Source organism: Phyllobates terribilis, unplaced genomic scaffold, assembly GCF_046119375.1.
Source record: "Phyllobates terribilis strain yellow unplaced genomic scaffold, ASM4611937v1 Scaffold_5__5_contigs__length_657084704, whole genome shotgun sequence".
In the NCBI taxonomy this organism is placed as follows: domain Eukaryota; kingdom Metazoa; phylum Chordata; class Amphibia; order Anura; family Dendrobatidae; genus Phyllobates; species Phyllobates terribilis.
In genome coordinates, this window is record NW_027362765.1 from 244,252,652 (window position 1) to 244,258,651 (window position 6,000).

A 6,000-nucleotide genomic window follows, 5' to 3' on the forward strand; every position below is an offset into this window, starting at 1 on the left:
CGCCTTGGAGATCTTGTCATGCCCCGCAGCCAGCGTTCTGTCTGAACGTGTGTTCAGCGCTGCTGGTGGTGTGCTGACAGATAAGCGCACGCGGCTCTCCACTGATAATGTAGACAGACTCACGTTCATAAAGATGAACAAATCATGGATCCGAAACGACTTTTCTACCCCTGTGTCATCCTGGGGAGAGTAAAAGCTTGATGATTGGTTAAAATCACCCTACCAACCGTTTTAAGCTTTCAAATTACTAATCATGTTTATCTGTATCTTGGCTGGAAAATAATTTGGGCTTTGTAGCAGTGTGCAGCACTGATTCTATTAGGCCATCTATAATAAGCTCCACCAGATTTAAAATTACTAATCATGTTTATCTGTATCTTGACTGGAAAATAATTTTGGCTTTGTAGCAGTGTGCAGCACTGATCCTATTAGGCCATCTATACTAAGCTCCACCAGATTTAAAATTAATAATAATTTTTAGCTGCATCTAGCCCGGAAAATAATTTTGGGGCTCCGAGATGCGCAAGACACATAAGTGCCTTCTTGCTGCACTACCTGCAACATGACCCTCATATTGTCAGAATTCGAAGTAATCATGACTACTGGGTTGCCACACTCTTAGATCCCCCAAACTTTTCGATCAACCTTTTCATTTTAATAAAGACCAAAAAAATGGTCATTTTTGAAATTATAAGCATTAGCAGGTTATTAGAAACTGAAATCAAACAGTTTTCAACTCAAAACTTTATTCTAGGTGATGTTACATTTTCACATAGGACCCCTTGTTCGAAAGGAGCTTCTGAACTCTCTCGTCCATTGAATTTGTCAGGTTTTGGATGGTTTCTGCTTCAATTGTTTTGCATGAGGACAGAATACCCTCCCAGAGCTGTTGCTTAGATGTGAACTGCTTCCCGCCATCATATACACTCCTTTTGATGATGCTCCAGAGGTTCTGAATGGGGTAGAGGTCAGGGGAGCATGGGGATAACACCATAAGTTTTTTCCCTTTTATGCCCATATCAGCCAGAGATGCAGATGTTTTATGTGCAGCATGAGATGGTGCATTATCATGCAAAAAAATGATATTGCTGTGAAATACACGGTTCTTCTTCTTGAACCATGGCAGGAAGTGCTGTTTGAGAAAATCCACATACATTATGGAGTTCATCTTTAGCGCCTTCAGGGATCCTAAAGGGGCCGACAATCTCTCTCCCCATGATTCCAGCCCAAAACATTACTCCACCTCCTCCTTGTTGGCGCTGTAGCCGTGTTTGCGTGGGGTGTCCATCAACCAGCCATCCTCCATTCCATCCATCTAGACCATCGAGCGCTGCACGGCACTCATCCGTGAACAAAACAGTTTTGAAATCAGTCTTCATGTAATGTTTGGCCCACTGGAGCTGTTTCTGCTTGTGTGAAGTGGATAGAGGAGGTCGACAGGATGGCGTATGCACAGCTGCAAACCTCTGAAGGACCCTGCATCTTGTTGTTCGGGGGACGTTGGAGGCACCAGCAGCTTCAAAAACTTGTCTGCTGCTATGACAAGGCTTTTTTGCCGCTGCTCTTTTAACCTGACGTAATTGCCTGTAGGAAAGAGTCCTCAATTTGCCCTTATCAGCACGCACACGTGTGTACTGTGAATCAGCTACATACTTCTTGATTGCCAGGACACTTCATCCTGATCATCGCACAATGTTGATTGTAGTCATGCCTTGACCTAAACACTCCACAATTTGTTGCTTCTCAGCAGCCGACACATCCTTTTTCTTTCCCATTTTGGCAGAAAATGTAGGCTGCTTAATAATGTGAGACAGCCTTCTTAAGTAGTCTTGCCTTTCATTGGACACACCTGCCAAACTAATTAGCACAGGTGTCTGCAATTGCTTACAGTGATATAAAGAGCCCTGACACACATCACCATCAATGAGTTTAACTGACAAACAAACAAATTCTTCCCTTATCACTCCTAAACACTTTTTGCATAATAATTTGGAACACAGTGTACATGTGCTTTTCCACAAAACACCAGTGGTTCACGTAGTGAATCTTACAGTTCTAACTTGCCAACCGTGGTCTGTATGGAGTTGTTCAATAAAGGGCCCAAAATTAAGATAACATAGATGGGAGAGGTCTCTATGAATAGGAATTCCTAAGTATTTGATACCCTGTGAGGGCCAGGCAAAGGGAAAGTTGGACTGGATGGAATCCTATATGGATTTGGGGAGGGAGACATCGAGGGCCTCAGACTTCGCTGCATTGATTTTAAAATTTGACCATGTAACAAAGTGATCTATTTCAGCCATAACAGCATGGATGGATATATGTGATTGAGTGATATATACTAGGACATCATCAGCAAATAGAGAGCACTTGTACTCGGTGCCTCCCACCTCAATCCACCTAATATTGGGGTTATGGCGAATTGATGAGAGCAGGTGCTCCGTCACTAGGATGTATAAGAGAGGGGACAGAGGACATCCCTGCCTTGTCCCATTGGTGATTGTGAAAGGTGATGAAAATGTTCTGATGCACCCCCTGGGCCTTGGGACACCCGGAGCCGGACCCTTTTTGGTGGATGCTGGTGGTTGTAGTCTTCGTGGCGGCGACCCGGTTCCGTGGCTCAGGGTGGTCAAACCAGTGGCGGAACTATTTATGTGGTTTTGATGTTTAAATGTCCGACTACGCCACCCGTGGATTGCGGTCAGAGTGAACCGCCGCTGCAGGGCAGACCGCTGAGGCTGGTGTTGTGGGTGCAGCAGAGCGTAGCATAACTCCACACGGGAGGAGTATAGCCTCAGGGCAGTGTAAGCGGAGGATGGGGGTGATGGTGCAGGGCAGCAGCAGTAACGACGCGGAGTCAGTGATGCAGTCCAGGGCCTTTACTCACAGTTCTTATTATCCAGACCACGTCTGCAGGTAACGGCTGCCCACGTCGTACTGTGCTCACCAGGTGAGGGGCTCAGTCAACTCCCAGATAACTTTGGAGCGCTTCACAGGACCCCCTTTGTGTGTCCTTTGTCTGGCCTTTCTTACCAACCCTTCTGTCCGGCTGCCTCGGGCCTCCTCTTGGTAAACTTGGCGCCAGTTTCCCTGACCCTATGTGGTGCCTTCCTAGCGGGTGTAGCGAGGGGCTGCACCACATAAAATGTCACAGCCTCCGGTTTCTAGCTGAGGGTCGTTTCCTGCCTCCACTAGTTTCGGGGACCGGTCTCCCCCTTTGGCCTGACCCCTCCACGCAGGTGGATTCGGGCGTGCGGTGGCGACTCGCCCGTCCGCACCCCTGGGATCCCTTCATTCCTCGTTCCTGGAGCCTTCTCCGCTCCTCTTCCTTCCTTCTCCCTCTTCCAGGCCTGGGTCTCTGTTACTAGGCCCGCCTCCGGAGCAGAGCTCATGCAGAGCCCCTGCTCCCTGCCACTTCTGCTCAGACTTCTCTGCACTGAACTAAGATGGTGCCCACCTTTTATACTCCCTTCTCAATGCACCCAGGAACTGCTTCCTCCCTGCTCCTGCACTACAGGGTTCCCCTTCCTCAGTGTTCCCTCCCTCCACTCCAGCCAGGGACAGGGACTGTCGTGCCCATCTCAGAGGCATATTGGTCGCCCTGCCCCACGGCAATGTGGTGTAATGCATGCAGGTGTCGGGTCCTGATCCACACTCCATCCTTACCTGAGAGTGAGATATCACACCTCTGGGTGAGGTGCAATACCTCTGTAGCAACCGAACCCTCAGGGTGCTACAGTTCCATTTATCTTCAGCCTAGGTGACGTATTGTGATACAGGGCCGTGATTTTGGCTATAAAAGGGTCCCCTAGACCCCTACCCCAAGCTTTTTAAGAGAATCATATATGGCGTGCCAGGAGACTCTATGGAATGCTTTCTCAGCACCCAACGAGAGTATCTAATTACAAATTTTTAACTGCATCTAGCCCAGGAAATACTTTGTGCCTAGTAGCAGTGTCTGCTAGTCAGCGGATTATCCCGGCTGTTAAGCAAGCTACACCACCTGTAGTTTGGACACTTAATTTTTTCAAAGGAAATGCTTCGGGACCACGGGATACTCAGTGAAGAGCATCAGGAGGCACCCCAAGGCATAGGGGCTGGGACTGGCAGTAGCATGCCTTGCGGTGGACAGCCGAGCTCGATCCTTATAAAAGCTTTTTAACTGCAGCAGCTTTAGTGGACGCTACTGGAGCTGGAATTACGCGGCTACTGGCATGAGACTTGCCCTCCAATAGATCCTTGTAAATGGATTTAAAGTGTATTCATTCAAATTAGAGAGACAATTTAAATTAAAAAGCTTAGAGCTGCCTCGACCACAGGGGGGCTCGCTCGACCCACCAGCGGACAGGCACCAGTATTGGGAGAGGGGGGCTGGCCGTCAGGGTTCACTGCGGCTCTGGCACAAACCCGGCGACACGGAGGTGGCACAGGCAGGAGCGGACTGAACGTGTCGGCTTCTCACTTTTTGGATTTTAGAAGGGCATGACATGCCTATATCTGTGTCTCCCCCTCCTTTTACTCCTCCACCTCTTTTCTTTTCGCATGACTATATGTACTTGTTACTACTTTTCCATGTGTTAGTTGTGTCTTCTGAGCAGTTTGTCAGCTTTTGGACACCTTTGAAGGTGTTTTCTATGTGTTTCTATGTGTTTTTGTTTGCCTGCCATTGGTTTTAACGGTGTTCGAGGGTGTTCGACGAACCGAACCGAACTGGAACACTACGGGGGTGGCTCAACACTACTTATTGCTGCCTTTTACTACTTATGCTAACCACTGTCAACCCAGATAACCCCTTACGAACTGCCCCCTTCTGCTTGCTACAAAACATGACAAACAGCATAGCCCTGCAGGATAAAGGACAGGGAAGGCCCAAAAGGATGGGAAGCGAAAGAAAAGGATGGGAAGCGAAAGAAAAGCAGCAAGTGCCCAATGTTTTCGCAAGTGTCTGCAAAGTCAATGAGTGCAAGAAAAACTTTCCAGTTTGTCAGGGAGCGCTTCCAGGTGATTCATTACTTACTCCAAATCTTTCAGGAATAATCCAGTTTATTTTTATATAAACAACGCGTTTCGGCTATACATAACATTAGCCTTCATCAGGTAAAATCATAGTTGTCTTTAAAGAATACATTTATATAGCATAAAAAGAGGAGTAGGAACTAATCCAACCCCTCAATCAATTTTCATCAATTTAAAACACATGTGCACTTCTAAAAGGTATTAAGCAGTTAATTAAAAGTGAACTCTATATGGATTTAGAAAGGGGGGAGGGGGAAACAAAAACAACAAAAAAAAATAAATAAAAAAATAAAAAATAAAAAAAAATAAAAAACACCACTATATATTGTTTTTTCCTATTCAATAAATTTTTTTTTTTTTTTTTTTCTATAAAATAAAATTATTTGTGAGCTCGTTTTACCTGTTTTTGAGCGGCAGGCCAGCAGATCCAGACAACTACTCCACTCCCTAAAGACAGGGATACATGCTGGATAACAAGACACCACAAACGTGAGAGCAATTTTTAATTCTAATTTGATATTGTTAAAATATTACACTTAGATCTGCGCCCCCCTTTCTTTTCTCCTTTTCCCTTTTTTTTATTCATCCATTTCTGAAGCCAGAGGAGGCATCTTACCTTCCATTGACTTGTGAGGAAAGAAATCCATTGGGGTTGGCAGCGATCGCACTATGGAACATTTTAAGAACAAATATCACAGAAGACTCGAGGCACTGGCCTCTATCACTTCTACAAATTTAAGTGTGGACATGACTTCAATACCTACGCACAATGACATTGACTTAGAGACTAAGAAAAATATTAGAAATCTGTTCTCCGGCTTTGAGAAAAGTATGAAGACAGAGATAAGACATCAACTTGATGCTGATTTTTTGAGTATCTGTATTGATCGAAAAATTATACCGAAGGGTCTAGAGATTCATTTTGAAAGTACTTTTTCGAATGATACAGATTTTTCAGACAAATGGAAAGAGATTTTAGATAAA